A 16,884-nucleotide genomic window follows, 5' to 3' on the forward strand; every position below is an offset into this window, starting at 1 on the left:
TGGAACTCACTATATAGTAGACCAGGCTGGCTTGAAATTCACCAAGATCCTCCTGCCTCTGCTTCTTGAGTGCTGGGACTAAAGGCATGTGCCACCACACTAAGCAAAAGAAAATCTTTTAAGATTTATTTTTCTTTTGAAAGGTAAAGTAAGTTTTAGGGGCTGCCAAATGGTTCCGTGGATAAAGGTGCTTTCTGTCAATTCTGACAACCTGAGTTCAGTTCCTGGGACCCATCTGGCGAAATTAGAAAACTTGACTCCCACCAGTTGTCCTCTGACCCCTTACATATATGCTGTGGCATACACAGACACACACATCCACGTAAATAAAATACAGTAACATCTTTAAAAGACTGATTTTAATTCTAAGGTGTCAGTCATATCACTAAGATTAAAGACCAATTTAATTCTAAAGCCCAAACGTTAACCATCTGAAAGCCCACAAGTCATCCCTTCCTCAGTTTCCAAGCTTCTGTTTGTGCTGCACACATACTCAGATAAAAATAGAAAGGCACTAAAATGCTATCACCCTGGGTGGGATGGATAGGTCAATTCCCCAAACACACTAGGAATATGTATTTTAGTAAGAAAAACAACAAACAAACAAGGTGTTACTTAGATGGTGTTACTATAGAACATAGGATAGAAAAATCACTAATCCTATAGCAAAGAATTTTATTTTTGTTTCCTGACAAAGAAACCAAAGATACAGAGGAAAGGGAATCAGAGCCCAACCCAAAGCCCGATCCAACCGTGTACATGACAGCAAGAGTTCACCGAGAGTTGTGGGTTTTCCTGAGCGGGACTGGGGGCGGGGAGTAGCAGGGTCATGCTATTAGATAGCCAGGCTGGCCTTAGATTTGAGATCCTCTGCTCTCACTTCTCTAACCCTTGCCTACAGGCATCCACTGCACCCCTGGCTAAGAATTCGGTTTCAGAGTAAAACTCACAACTGAGAATTGTAGTACCTATCCATAAGGCCAGCACTCAGAAGGCACGAGTGGGGAGATCACTGTAAATCAAAGGCTAGCCTAACCAAAGGACTTCCAGGCTGTGAGACCCTGCCTCCAAAACAGACCCTTCCTCTTAACTATCTAACTAGATAGATAGATAGATAGATAGATAGATAGATAGATAGATAATCACATATGTGCAAAACAATTACCAAGCAGTCTGTCACCTTGAATCAAGGACAGAAAAGCAGGAGGCCTAACATTTTAACTTGTTTCTCCTGATTCTCAAATGGCCAGGCGTACTGTCTAAAGTCAGCCTTTACCCAGAGGCCTCTGGATACAGCCACAGCTGATGATGCAGTGGAAGTGGCTGCGCTTTGAGAACAGAGCTGTATTCACCCTAGATTCCATCCAGTGCTGCCCCCAGTCAGTCTCACCTACTGCTTCACAAGTTACCAGGTGTGGGAAGAAGCTGTCTTCAGATGCAGATGGCCAGGTTTTCCGGTATCCAAAACCCTGTTGCAGACCTAGAAACTCAGCTGAGCCTAGAAGATCTTAGGGAAGGATGAATTTGTTGAAGTGCTAAGACTTCAAATTATTTAAGTTTATCTAAACTAAAATTTTCAATCCTTTCAAATTAGCAGCAATAGGACCACACAGAGGACTCAGCAATCAAGAGCATTTGCTGCTCATCAAAGGGCCCAGGGTTTGGTCTCAGCACCATTGTGTCTGTTCAAAGTATCTGGAACTCCAGTTCCAGAGGATCTGACACCTCTTCTGGCCTTCTCAGGCATAACACCCACAAGGTGCACAGACGTACACACCTTCGGGCAAAAACACCACACACACACTCAAACACACACACACACACACACACACACACACACCCATACATACACACACACCCATACATACACACATACACTCACACCTACACACACACACCTACACATACACACACATACACCCACCCCCACACACATACACACACATACACTCTCACACACACTCACACTCTCTCACACACACTCACACACAATCACATACAAATAAAAATTTAAATAACAGCAATATAACTTTCTGGAAAAAGAACAGCAGAGATAGGATACACAAATTTCTTTACAAAATCTTTCAGAAATAAGCTGATTATTTCAGACATATAAATGAACATCTACTTTTTCTTTTCCTGAGACAGGATTTCTTTGGAGTCCTAGCTGTCTTATAAGTCTCTCTGTAGACCAGGCTGGCCTTGAACTCTGAGATCCACCTTCTTCTGCTTCTGCCTCTGCCTCTGCCTCCTGAGTGCTGGGATTAAAGATGTGTGCCACCTCTGCCAGGCTAAACATCTACTTTTAAAACAAAACAACTCATAGTGGAAAAGACATTCTCTTTCAATTTAAAACTAATTCTGTATGTTCTCATAAAGTCTCTTATTAATTTGAAATTAAATTTTAAAATATCAAATCTACCATTTCTTCAAGAATAAAATAGCCCCCAAATGTATTACAGCACAGAATTAAACATTTTGGGACAGGATGGGGGGAAAAATCATAAAGCTTTCAGTACTTTTACATATACAATTTTTGAAACTCCAAGAAAATGAAGCTGATGATAAGCATTAAACATATTACAAAATATCAAGATTTCTTTCAACTTTTAAAATATGCTGGGAAAGGGGACTTAGAATGATTTTTCTATGCAGTTTGCTCTAAGAAATAAGGGACAGTGATAACAGAAATAATGGTTTTTGCTACACACATACATGAAAACACCCTAGTCAATAAGCAATTTCAATAAATCAATAATGATAAAACAACCATTACAAGTAATTTGCATTTTGATACCAAATCCATACCATCTTCAAATATCAAGACATTCTTAGGAACAATTCTAAACGACTGGATATCTAAAAACAGAGCTCTATTTTAGCCAGACAAAAAGCAAGGGATTCTTGGTAAGAACCGTGTAAGGAGCCTCAGTGTGATGCCTGACAGAAGCCAGTGCCGACCAAGTCACGGATTACCCGGTTGCTCTGCAACTGACAAGCAGCTTTTCACTAACTGCCCTGTAGACTGGACCACCTCTGCCAACCACACCTCCAACCTGCAGCTAAGCAAGGCACATGAGCACCAGCGTGTGCATGCATGCATGCATGCATGCGCGCGCGCACACACACACAGACACACAAACACACACACAGCCCCAAGCTCTGAGAGAAGTGTGGAGTTAAAATAAGAACTAATAAAAGAAGTCAAATGAACTCTCCACACATGCCCACACTAGGCTGGGAGTGGAGGGGCCAGGTACATTGCAATTTCAACATAAAACAACACCCAGGTGGTCAGTTGTAGCCTTGAAAAACAGCCTATCCTCGAAAAGAAAGAAATCCTTGATTTGGAAACTTAAGTTTACTACACGAAAGAAAAAGAAGAGAAAAAAAGTTTCAGGGCTGATGGCACCAAAACAGAACCAAAAATTGAGTTCGTTTACAGGGTAGGCCAAAGCCAAACTATGTTTAGTTCACAGGGCTCCTCCACAGAGCCCCCCAGCTGTAGCAATATAACTTTAAGTTTCCATAAAACGCCATGGTTTCTATTCTAGAGTTACACCTAAGGACACCACATAAATCCAAATAGTATCAGAACAAATCAGTCATTGCTCCTTAAACTGCAGGTAGACCTTACTTCACAAGCCGCCCAGCCCTCCAGTTCCTTCCTCCCAATTTTGAACGCTCTGCACCGTCTGTCAGCCGTGGTCTCCCCCATGGCTTCAGTTTCTGAGTCGGTTTTAACCGGACAAGTGACCAACTAAGAGGGGTAAAGTCCTACAACTGAGGGCAGGGGACTGCTCCAGAAGCCTGCCTGGTCCTGCCCCTCTCCCTGACAGTTTGCTCTCTGCTCTCTACTTCCTACCTTCCTGCCGGAGCTGTCCAGAGAGGTGGACTGGGGACCCAAAGGAGTCCGGGAGAAAAGGTGGGGGTAATAAATGCACAAGTAGCACCCCCCACGGCTCTTTGGTGGGGTACCGGGTTTTTAAAAGAGAAAAAAAGGAGGGGAGGCCGATGGACACAGACTTTGCAATAGAAACAGCACCTGAATTTACCTCCAGCCTTTCCCGCCCCCGAACGCCCAGTCGCTAATAAAGCTAAGAAAAAAATCCCTTGAAAACTTTTCCAAACCGGAAGAGAAGGCTTCTCCCCGGGCCCCGGAGCTCTTGGGGAATGGGCTGGAGTTGGCAACCCCGTCGGGGACCGCGGGGAGTGGGGTGGGGCGCGGGCGAGGGGTGCAGGGGCGGAGTACCTTGAACGGACAGGAACTGGCAAAGAGTTTCGAGCCAGCCGAGTGCTCTCCCCCACGCCCTCGGGGGTCCCGGGCGCTAGGACCGGGGCTCCCCAGAGAGAAGGCAGCCCCCAATTCGGGCCTAAAAGGAAACTTTCCGGGCCGCGGCTGCACCTGACTCCTCGCCGCCCCTCCACCCCACGCCTGCCAGGCCGCCCGCCCCGCCCCGGCCAGGCCGCCCGAAGCGCCGCGGAGCGGGGATAAATAAACCCAACAGTTACCGGAATCCGGGGGCCCCGTCAGCGCGATGCCCGGGGACGGGGTACTGCCGTACAGTCCCTACTCCAAGGCCCCGCCGCCCCGGTCCCCGCTGCCCGGCCTTCCGTCCCGCGGGAGAGCCTGGGGCCAGCGCAGGATGCAGCCCGCCAGCCCGCCCCGAGGCCCCGGGGGACCCCAGGGGCGCGGGAGGCCTGTGGCGCGGGGGCAGGGCGCGGCCGCCGCGGGGCCCGAGGCCTAAGGCGCCCCCCTTCCGCAGCACTCCCGGGGCCCGGCCCGCGCAGGCCGCACTGCTCCCGGCGCTCAGTCCGCCGCCGGAACCCCCGCCGTCGCTGCCCGCGGGCGTCCCCAAGGCCCCCGGTGCCCCATTCCCGGCCACCCCAGCGCCGGCCCCACTCACCCTTTCATTCTCCGCCCGCGGCCTGGCGTGGGCCGGCGAATCCCCGGCCTCACGTAAGCGCGCTCGCCGCCCGCCCTGCCTGCGCGGCCCAGCCCGCCGCCCTACGGGAGCCCGGGGATGTGGGCCGGGCCTGGGGCCGCCTCTGCTTACCTTTCAGCTGCTTTTTTTTTTTTTTTTTTTTTTTATTTTTTTCCTCCTTCCCCCCCCCCCCTCTCCCTCGGCTAGGCTGACAGATCAGAGAGGTGCTGGCAGTGAACTAGGAAGCTCGGCTGATACTGCTCCCTCCCTGGGCTTCAGCAAGAGTCTTTCCCTGTCTAACAAGCGGGGTGAGGATCATATTTTTATTTTGGAAACTAAAAAGTGCTCCCAGGGTCGGTGATCATTAAGGGGAAATCCCTGAATATACTCTCCAGCCAAGAAGGCAGGGCTGCCCGCCTGCACTAGAAGAGGCAGCAGCCTCCTACAGCACTACTACAGGCGCTGCGAGGACATAACACCACACAGCAGTTTCTCTGCCCTCAGAAACGACAACTTTCCTACCATCTTGGAGGCAGAGGAGAGAGGTGCCAAGGGGAGAAGTGCACCGGCTCCGGAGAAAGTACAAATTTCTACCTCTCATCTCTGGAAAAAGTCCATGCTTGAGGAAAAGCAGGGAAGAAACAGATACAAGGTCATGTGCTCCGTGGTGGGGAATGGCTCTGCACCTTCTGATGGAAAGAAAGCTTTACAAGACACAGGTTTTACGATATTATTGTTTTCCATGTTAACTTTTTCCATGAGGGCGACAGTGGCAGCTTACTTTTTTCTTTCAGGCTAATAATGATTTTTCTCTATGGCAGGTCCAAGTTCTGTATCTGGTGGCCAGTCTGTAAATTGGCACTACAGAGACTTAGAGGTCACGGTATTGTCTTTAATTCCGTGCTCGTTTATGTTGTATGGATTCGTACTTCTGTTTTCATGTGTTAGAGTTAAGATTTTGTGGTTTTGGTATCTGAGGAGCTGAGGCTTCAGCGAATCAATTGTAAAGAGATGGCTTTTGTCTTCTCTCAAAGCAATGTAAGTAAAACCTATTGACTGCCCAGAAAGGCATAATCCAGCTGTTTATTCTTCACGGTGCAAATAGAAGTACTGTGTATTTAAACTTTCAGTACAGCAGAGCAAACCTGTTAATCTATTGGCCCAAGAAGATGACTCCTGTAAACCTAGCAACAGATTGAAAGATGCCTTGAATTTTCTTCAAGTAAAATCATTTATTAAGAATTACATCTAGAATTCCATCTGTGTTATTTTCTCTTCGTTTGCATAGATTATTTAATGTTCGTTTGCATAGGTAATCTTTGGTGCGTTGCATCTATGGCTGTCTGCTTCTTGGAACACAGAATTGAGGGGTGTGTTTCTTTTCCCTATCGTTGAAATGGTAAGGACTTTCAGTGTAGGGTTAGCCTGTTGAGCGACTTTATACATTGCAAGGATGTCATGGATTTACTTTTTTTATATATAATGTTTTATTTTATGTACACTGGCTGCATATATGTCTGTGTGAAGATGTTGGATCACCTGGAACTGGAGTTACAGACAGTTGTGAGCTGTCACGTGGTTGCTGGGACTTGAAGTTGGGTTCTCTGGAAGAGCAGCCAGTGCTCTTTACTACCATTTGTCCAACCCCAGAATCCCCTCTTTTTCCTTTTCTTTCTTTTTTTTTTTTCCTTAATGAACAAACTTTAGCATATAAACAGGATCAAAGTAAACTGCACTGGGCACGGGAGACAGCCAGGTCCTCCTGCAGACTGGCACGGACTCTGGTGGAGCTGCAGTAGAGAATTGCTGGCAGAGGGAGGCATTAGAAGTAGGGGATGGCCAGGCATTTTGTATGCTGAAAGGGAATGAGGAGTTTTCATTTAAAATTCATTGCAGGGGCTGGGAAGTTAGCTAAGTGGTTAAAATTCATTGCAAAGCATTTTAGGAGTAATTGGTGTTTAAAATGCCTATTTCTGAGTTATAACTTTAAGATGAGTTCAGATACTATTTGTCTGAGGGACTTTATCATCTAAATTTGAATATAAAACCTGTGAGTTTTTCTCCTTCATTGATGGGGAAAACTATAGGCATTAAAATTAACTAGTTCCTCTCGTCTTGGAGACCTTACTTGTGAGGTTGTGTGCTATTCATATTTTGTTGTTGGTTTGCTTTGGTTTGGTTTGGAGAAAGGATCTTGCTGTATAACACAAGCACTGGACTCCGTATGTAGTTCAGGCTAGCATGGGACTCGGAGCCTTCTGCCTCTCAAGTGCCAGCATTAGTCACCCCACACCACCCAGCCCAGTTTTTGTTCTGTCACATTCAGACATAAAGGGCAGTGACAAGCACAATAACAAGAAAGTAAGTGTCCATCACAGATCCCTGGTGAGCCTGAGAAGCATGTTTGCCCGCAGTGTGTTTTTCCTTTGTGTACCTTAACTTTAGGTGGATCTCCACTTTCAAGAGCTGAAGCTGCATTTGCATTAAAGTTAATAATTTTTAGGGTTTGGGGGGAGATAAGGGGTATAGGGGGTGAGACAGTGTTTCTTTGTGTAGCCCTGGCTGTCCTGGAACTTACTCTGTAGACGAGGCTGGCCTCAAACTCAGAGACCCATTTTACCTCTGTCCTGGGCTTCTTAAAGGCCAGTGGTGCTCAACCACGACACTTGCCACTGACCAGCTAGACTCTTTAATGTATGTGTTATTCTCTCCACTGGTTTGGTTTGGTTTGAGACAGTCCTACTATGTAACCCTGACTGGTCTGGAACTAGACCAGGATGGCCTTGAATTCACAAAGATTCCCTTGCTTCTACCTCCTAGGTGCTGGAATTAAAGATATATACCACTGTCCTCCCCTCCCCACTTTTTTTGAGGAATCTTCTTTCTCTGGAGTTTAGGCTGGCCTTGAACTCCCCATGTAGCCCAGAGTAAGTCTTGAACTCAAAATCCTTCTGCCATAGCCTCTGAAGTATTATAATTATATACATCGTGACATCTTGTTAGATCTACCTTTTGCTACTAGTGGTTTTAGTATTGTAAAAACAGAGTAGTTCATTGTGAATATTATAGTGAAGTTATTTAAAAAAATGACAACTATATTCTGTCCTTAAAAGGTCTCTTTTAAACAGTGATATATATGTATGGAAATGTAACAATTATTTTGTATGCTTACTTAAAAATTAATTTTAAAAAATCTTATTTAGACATTGTGGATTTAAAGTAAAAGATTCATTGTGATCAATGTATTAGAATTCATCTGTAAATAAAAAAGGCCATTCTTGGCAAATAGTTGCTAACAAAATCACCAGTTTTTATTCTTTAAAGAAAGAAACCACTGACAATAAAAATTGTTATTTGGGTTTATTAAGATTTTTGTTTTGCGGGAGCTTTTGGGGGGGGTTGTTTGTGCTGTTTTCTTTCTTGAGATGGGGGTCTCAGGTACCCTAGGCTAACCTCAACTTATATTTAGCTGATCCTTCTGTCTTTGACGTACTAGGATCATGGACATATACCACCATTGCTCTCTCTTCTTTCTTCTGGAAACACAGGTTGACCAGACTTCTGGTCTGGATCCCTCCCCTCCCCCCCAAATCCCCCATTTTTTTAATATGAGCTACCATATCCAGCATATTCAAACACTTCTAAAAGCAGACTCCATACCGAACAGACTGCAATAGCTAATGCCTGTGCTCTTAGTAGGAGGAGGCTGAGGCAGGAGGCAGAAGGGTGGACAGTTCCAGAGACCTTGGTTGAATGGAAGGGTGGGTATCATCCAAGCACAGAGTTGCCGTTACTACAGAGGCTGAGCAGCATAAGTGCCCCGTGTTGACTGCTCTGGTGCACCACACAGACCTGGAGTTTACACTAAGTTCAGAGTCTGTGTGGCATTCTCCCTACCATGACTGCAGTTGAGAGGCTGTGCCTATCAATATCGCCTGTACCCCAGCCTAGGCAGCTGACCCCCAAACCCTGAGGTGAATAAATGGCTGGTAGGTGTGTGCCTAAGTTCTATATTAACATGACCATGGACTCTTCCACTCTCAGCCTTTCTGTTTTAGAAATGGTGATTGATAGTATTTCTACCTAAAACAAAGATTTGGGTTTTATTGTGGTTACTGGGTCTTGCAAGAAACTGTTTCTGAATAGAGTAGATATGTAATAGCTTTAGATTATTTCAGTGTGAAATGTCTGTAAAAAAAAAAAGAAAGAAAGAAAAGAAAATACACAAGTTCTTTAATCCCAGAAACTAGGTAGGCAGAGGCAGACAGATCTCTTCAAGCTCAAGGCCAGCCTGGTGTATATACAGGAATAATTAGTGAAACCCTTACTCTAGGTGGTAGGTAGGTAGATCGATAGATAGATAGATATCTCTGATTCAAATGTAGTCAAAATACAGATAATCTAAATTCTAACACTTATCCAGGACCACTCAGACCTGAGAACTGTTACCTGATCTTATGCTAAACAAGAAAGGAATCTGAGAGTTCCTGAGAGGGCTGCTGGTTTATTTGTGTTAAGTCTCCTCAAAACACAACAGGTCCCCTTCCAGAACTAGGTGACCAATGACTGTGCTAAGAGCAGGCCCTTTTCAAGCTATAGACAGAGAATGTGACAGTGTCACATTGGGGGACATTATTTCTCCCAGTGTTAAGAAAATAACTCTCTACCACAAGTCACATCTTAAGTGATCTTTAGGTTCTGTTTGTTGTTTGTTTTTGTTTTTTTATTAAAGCTTCAAAGCAAGATTAAAGGTTGAATTTAGGAAGAATTAGCAATGATAGTCAATCTTTTCTGTAATTTATAATGAGAAGAAAAAAAGTGTTCCCAAAGTGCTGGTTAGTTAAATATTGTCGTAAGGAGAGAAATCCATTGAGACCTCAGGATAATAAGCAGGGGTTAGCAGAAAGGTGACACTTCATTTCTATGACATTTCTGGCTAAACAAGCTTTTGTAGACCCGCTGGGAATGTAACCACTATTTCCATGGGAAAATAAATCCCAGGTTCCAGACAAGTAATTTAGAGATGTTGTGGAACACAGCCACTAATAAATTTAGACTTGTGGTTGGGGATTTGGCTCAGTGGTAGAGCGCTTGCCTAGGAAGCGCAAGGTCCTGGGTTCAATCCCCAGCCCCAAAAAAAAAAAAAAAAGAAAAAAAAAAAAACTATGGAAAAAAAAAAATTTAGACTTGTGTGCTCCAGAGTCCCCATCACACCGCTCTAATAGATGGCCAGAGTTCAGTAGTAAGGGGAAATGGGGTAAATCCACTCCTGTGGATAAGATGAAGATTAACTATGATCATAGCTCAGAGGAGAAGACTGTCAAAGACAGAAACGATTATAGTACAGAAGAAAGGGAAACCTCAGTGACTCAAATTAGACCATTCCCCTTTATCCTGCATGCAGTGAAGCTCCTAGGTGTCACATGATGTTATAGATATTTGTGTTTTGTTTTGTTTTATTCTGTTTTGTCTTGCTCTAATAAGAGAGACAAGGTCTCAGACTAGCCTGGAATTAACTCTGTAAACCAGACTGGCCTGGACACTGTGGCAATCCTTCAGTCCCAGACTCCCAAGTGTTATGATTACAAGCATTCATTAGCCATCATGTCTGCCTCTTCTTTTAGACTTAAAACCAGGAGGAGAAACAGTGCAGTGACTCAGCAGAGAAAGACACTTGCTGCACAACCCTGGTAACCTGGGTTCAATCCCTGGCCCCCACACAAAGGTAGTAGGAGAGATCTGACTCCACAAAGCTATCCTCCGACCTTCACATGTACAATGTAGCACTCATGCCTCCAACACTGCCATCCAGTAACAAATAGTTCTCCTCTAATCAGAATAAGAAAGAAACGAGACAAGAGCAGGTAAACTTCCCCTAAGCTTTACTCAGCCTTCTGTTACCTGGTCCTCTACTACTCCTTGTTATGCCTTCATCTCTGTCTTAAGGTGACAGGGCAGAACGTTACCCAGCATAACCAAGGCCTAGAGTTTGATCCCCAACACTAGTGTCAAAAGTGGCTTTAACATAGTGTGTCTGGGTGTTCTTCTGGACTGGGTCAAAAGAAAGTGAAGTGAAACACTGCTGTTGTGTTAAGGGTGAAATGTGTGGCATTGTCACACATGAGATGGATGGATGGATGGATGGATGGATGGATGGACAGGCAGACAGACAGACTGACAGACATTCTCCATTCTCGACTTAGATTTAAATCCAAGGAATTGAGGAGCCTGAGGAAAACCTTAAGATTACTGGCTTAAATTTAACCCTTGCCCCTGTGTATGACGAGCATTCCCATACACAGACAGACAGACAGCAGACACACACACATGTTGCATGTAGTTTTATGCTACTGCCTTTGTTCCGGGACGGCTGTGCTACGAGCCCCTAACTGACTTCCCTTGAGTCCTCGGACAAAAGACACACACATGTTCCTTTACAACTTCCCTTGTTGGCACAATTGCTGGGCACTGAGATCTCCCACCTAGAAACGTGTGCCCTTATCAATTTATTATCTCCATCTCTCCGCCTGCCCTAAACTTCAGTGGCTAGTCCCACCTAGCCCCTGTCAAACATCCCTGGCCGCCCACCTATAGCAGTGGCCACAGGTTTCAGCTCCCCAAGACCTCACATGGTTGCTGTGTCCTTCTCCCTCCAAAGGATGGCAGAAACCCTGTCTCCTTCCTTGAATCTGCCCTTTCTCCTGGGACCCAGAAGTCCCGCCTGTACCTTTTGCCCGACAATTGGCCCCAGCCTTCTTTACTGAACCAACTGGGGAACAGGACCTTAGCATCAGGACCACCCCTTTCACTCACCTCTCTCTCTCTCTCTCTCTCTCTCTCTCTCTCTCTCTCTCTCTCTCACACACACACACACACACACACACACACACACACACACACAGAGTTGTTGGCAGCTCTAAATACATCCATGGGAATTTGTTGACTAATCAGGATGTGTCCCTATCTAGAACATCTCATCAAAATGTAGTGTGTCCATGCAGTTCAGGTCACCCTGCTTCATACACAAGAAGGAGCCAACAAGATGCATGCATGGAATCGATGAGAGAAAAAGAAACACAGCAATGCAAGAGCTTTTCTTGTGGAAAATCAAATGAAATAGGTGTTGTGGCCATACCCTATCATGTTACACTGGGCTTTTTGTCCACTGATGACCCTGCAGGAAGTGATTAGCTGATAAGGGCTCTGTCTTTGTAGGTGGACTGATCCACCGATAATTCATAATCTGATGGCATTATTGGGTGCTTGTTGGAAGAAGTGGGCCACTGACGGTGTGCATTTGAGGAATGTATCTTGTCCCCAGCTGTGCTTCTAGGCTTCTGCTTCCTGATTGCCTGGATGTAAGCAGCTTTACTCCTATATATCTATCTACCATGATGCTCTGCCTCACTATGGCCTAGAAACCTCTGAAACAGTGAGCCAAAATAAATCTGCCCACCCTTTCGATTGGGTTTTTTTTTTTTCTTCTTCTGATATTTGGCACATCAAAGGAAGTCTGAACACACCTGGGTTGATACTGAAGTCCATGAAAGAAGATTCTCTCAACATCGCTTATCTACAAATCAAAAATAATGCTTGGATCTAAAGAGAAATGTGTAAAAAAGAAAGAAGGAAATGCTGGAGAGAGGGAAGGAGAAAAAAAAGGTGTTAGAGGTGTTGTTTTGTTTATGTTGTTTTTGCTTTATTTTGAGACATGTTCATATAGCCCATTATGACCTAGAACCCTCTTTGTCATCAAGAACAGCCTTGAACTTTTGATCCTTTTGCCTCTATGTGTAGAATCCTGGCATTGAGGCATGAACCAACATGCCCGGTTTATGCAGAACTGATGCTAGGACCCAGGGCTTCATGCCTGTTAGATGAGAACTTTGCTGTTCCCAATTGAGCTATCTCCCCAGCCCCAAACAGAGCACTTTTCATACAGCAAGCCCCAGTCATGCATAGCTTATTTTAAAAATTGGCACAAGTGGGCTCTGATTTAAAGGGTAACTTTTTCTTTTTCTTTTTCCTGAGATTTGCTGTCACTATGTTATAGCTCTATACCATAACAAAAAAATTGGAGGAATGTCTTTCATTATACAAGTTTTCTTTAAATTGTTGTGGGGCTGAGGGTGACAGATGACCACACATGATGGGGACCCAACCTTTCAACTGGGAAAATAAAAGTGTATCTTCCCATAGTCATAAACTATTTCTGTTTCCACAGAAGTTGCATGTCTATTCCAAATGTATTTAGGAGCAATTATGTAATTTACTACCAACAGAATTTATCTTTCAGATGTCGCAACAATGGGTCACCTCCGTTTGTGGTAGGATACACAGGTGTTTCCTGTTGCCCTGTCCAGGATGATGTTAACATCAACCTCAGAGAAGGCCGTTGGGCCAGCCTGGAGCCAAATGTTAGCCACTTTGTCTGTATTGAGGAGGTAGGGAGCACTGTTCCTTAAAATTTATTTATTTGTTTCTGGTTTTGAGACAAGATTACCACACTATATGACTCTGGGTAGCCTGCTACTCACTGCGTAGCCCACACAGGCTGCAAAATCACAGTATTCCTTCAAACTTAACTTGACTAACTCTGTAATCAAAGGCAAGTACCATTGTGCCCAAGAGCAGGACTGCAGAGGTGGCCCAGCAGTTGAGAACACACTGAAGGACCTGGGTCCAATTCCAAGCATTCACACAGTGCCTAACAACCAACTGTAACTCCCCGTGCCAAGGGATCTAACACCCTCTTCTGGCCTCAGTGGGTACCAGGCAAGCATGTGGTACACAGACATACATGTATGAAAAACACCCATACTCATAAAATATAAATAATAAAAATTTAAGAGCAATAAATCCGAGTGCTTTATACAACAGTAGTTACTAGTGGTCAGATAAGTTATCACAAGTAAGTGTGTCTACCACTGAGACAAACTAAGAAAACAATTCACGTCAGCATGGCAATGCACACACCTATCCCAGTAGGAAAGAAGCTGAGGCAGACTAATACCATGAGTTCAAAAGTTCAAGACCAGCTGGACCAACATAGCGTAACTCCATGTCAAAGTAAGTAGGACTGAGGATGTAGTTCTCTTGGGAATGTGTTTCCCTAGCATGCATAAAGCCCCGGGTTCGATCTTCAGCACTGTATAAGCAGGGTGTAGCAGTCTGCACCGATAATCCCAGCAGCTAAAGGCAAGATCTGAACTTTCAAGGTCATCATCAGATACACATGGAAACTATGTTCCAAATCACGTGGGGTTGGGAGTGGGAGAAGATAAGTAGAATGGCAAGATACCGTTCTAAAAAATGCCATGTAACTGTTCTCCAAGGCTATTTGTCTTTTGTTGCTATTGTTAGAAGGAAATTTCTGTTTTCTTCAGATCAAATACATATGTGTGTATACATAAATATATAGAGTACATATGTGTTCCAATATGGAATCTTTATTTTCTGCTGGAGTAGTACGCTACTGTTCTCTTGTTTCCAGAACTATCTTAGCTGAGATGAGAGAAATTAAGATTCTTTAAAGATATATTTATTTGGGCTGGAGAGATGGCTCAGTGGTTAAGAGCACTCACTGACTGCTGCTCTTCCAGAGGTCCTGAGTTCAAATCCCAGCAACCACATGGTGGCTCACAACCATCTGTAATGGGATCTGATGCCCTCTTCTTGTGTCTGAGCAGCTACAGTGTACTTACATATAATAAATATTTTTTAAATGATATATTTATTTTATGTGTCAGAGTGTTTTATCTATGTGTATGAAAGTGCAAGTGCCCTCAGAAGCCAAAAGGTGGCACTGGCTCCTGAGGCTGGAGTTAGAACAGTTGTAAGCCAACATGTAGGTTCTGGGAAGGAAACTGAGTCCTCCACAAGAGCAATAAGAAAATGTGAAAGATTCTTTTAAGCAGTGAGAAAAATTTGTGTTTTTATAGTTGTGTTTGCTGAGTTCTCTGCCCAAACAATATTTCTAATACTGTTGGTTGCACTGACACATGCGTGCCTGCCTGTAGCCCCAAATTCTCTAGAGACTGAAGCACCAAATCACTACAGCCCGAGAGTTTGAAGTCTGTCTGGACAATAGAACAAGGCCCAGAAGGTAGAGAGAGGGAGAGGGAAGAGGAGGGAGGGAGAGGGGAGAAGAGGGAGGGAGAGAACCAAATTTATCATGTAAACATTCTGGGCATGTGTGGGGTTTTCTCATTTCAACCAATTCTCCCAACTCACTGGATATAACAGAGTGTCCTACAGCTCAGTCAAAAGTGACACTGTGACACCAATTACCAAGAGTTATCATCAGACCACACAGGTTTAGTGGCTCAGTCCCACAAGACAACCTCACTTCAGATGCTAGGCCCAAGCATCAGGTCCTCAGGCTACCCCCACTTCCGTCCATGTGGCCAAAGTCAGGTTGTCCTACAACCTCTAGCTTGATGGTTTGCCAGAACTGCTTATACAAACAGCAACACCCATGGTTTATTATCGAGTCTAACCCTGGAACATCGAAACAGAAGAGCAAGATGACCAGGATTGTGGAAGAGCTGAAGGGGCACAGGGTTTTGTGCATCACCCTCTGAGCTCCAATGTGTGTTCTCCATCCCGGATGCGTTCATACCCTGGCATGTGGAATACTGATGGTCAGGCACGTAGACATGCTTAATTATTAACTCCATCTCCTGCCCCTATCCTTCCCTGGGGCCATGGGGTAAGCAAAGTTTTCAGGCCTCTGATCAAGGTTTGGTGTTTCTGGTCTCCACTTACTCCTAAGCTGTTTTGGGGCAGTTCAAGAGTCACTCATTAGAAAGATACTCTTGACCGAGGAATTCCAGGAGCTTTCAGAACTCTGTGGCCCAGGGACAATGGCCAAATATCAGCACAGGAGGTATACACATCTGTCATCTGGAAGTTATGAGGGGGCTTAGAGGCTTTGTGTCAGGAAACAAGGACAGAGAGCATGTATATGTTTCTTATACAATACATACACACTAACTGTTTATTTAGGGCTGGGGATGGAGAGATGGCTCAGTGGTTAAGAGTCAAGGTTCAGTTCCCAGCACCACGTGAAGGTTCAGAGGTAACCCTAGTTCCAGAGGCTCTGAGGTCTTCTGATCTCTGAGGGTAGAGAGGCCTGGGGGGAAGGGGAACACAGGCAACAGAATGGTGACGCTCTTACACTTAGTAAACTAATAAAGCTTTTTTAAAAAATCCTTCACAAATGTATTAATTGCTCTAATTTTCCCTTTTGGATTATTCTCATTAACAGGCACTCTTCGTAATCTATACCATCAAGGAACAACAGTTGAACCAGGCTGTCTCTGCTTCCCAAATGCTGAGGTGGACCCTAACATGCCCAGCGTATGCTGTCCTTCGAAGCACACCAGCTCTTCCAAAATCAAACCACCCTACTGAACAGAGCAGCTGTGTCTCCATAATCCCAGCCTTCGGCAAGTGGAGGCAGGAGGATGAGGTCATGGTGACCCTCAGCAACCTACAGAATTTAAAGCCAAGCCTGAACAACTCGAGACAAAACAAAACGAAGGTACAAAGCAAGGCGGGGAAAAGCTGTAGTAAATGAAAATAGGACATTAATACACACATATTAAGCAATAGGACAATGTCGCGGGAATATTTTCCAGTTCTTTTTAATGTTTCTGTGTGTGCGTGTGTGTGTGCGTGTGTGTGTGTGTGTGTGTGTGTGTGTGTGTGTGTGTGTGTGTGCACGCGTGCGCGCGTGTGTGTTTACATGGGCCATGGCACGGATGTGGAGGTCAGAGGGCAACTTTAAGGAGTCATTTTTATCCCACCACATGGGGATCACATTCAGGTGGTGAGGTGCCTTTCCCCGCTGAGCCATCTCACCAGCTGTCAGCTAGGGATGTTTCAGCACACTACACACGCTCTTGTTTCAAAAAGGAAGTTCTTTTTACTGGGCCTAGTGGCATACATCTTTAAC

The 16,884-nt window shown here is 44.8% G+C and overlaps 1 protein-coding gene across 12 annotated transcripts in view; it reads right to left on the reverse strand.

The window, feature by feature from the left end:
* The window catches only part of Ino80d (INO80 complex subunit D), a 57,491-nt gene extending 52,484 nt beyond the window's left edge, over positions 1-5,007 (reverse strand). For 3 of the 12 annotated variants that reach the window (XM_032901210.1, XM_032901206.1, XM_032901202.1), the window contains exon 1: positions 4,253-4,434. The gene's annotated coding sequence lies outside the window, so the exon portion shown is untranslated. Of the gene's footprint in view, positions 1-3,637; positions 4,104-4,131; positions 4,201-4,252; positions 4,435-4,512; positions 4,616-4,907 lie in introns of those variants that run through there. The other 9 variants (XM_032901209.1, XM_032901199.1, XM_032901212.1 and 6 more) reach the window with 7 other exon arrangements.
* Positions 5,008-16,884: the final 11,877 nt, after the last annotated feature.

The sequence above is a fragment of the Rattus rattus genome, chromosome 4 (genome assembly GCF_011064425.1).
Source record: "Rattus rattus isolate New Zealand chromosome 4, Rrattus_CSIRO_v1, whole genome shotgun sequence".
NCBI lineage: Eukaryota > Metazoa > Chordata > Mammalia > Rodentia > Muridae > Rattus > Rattus rattus.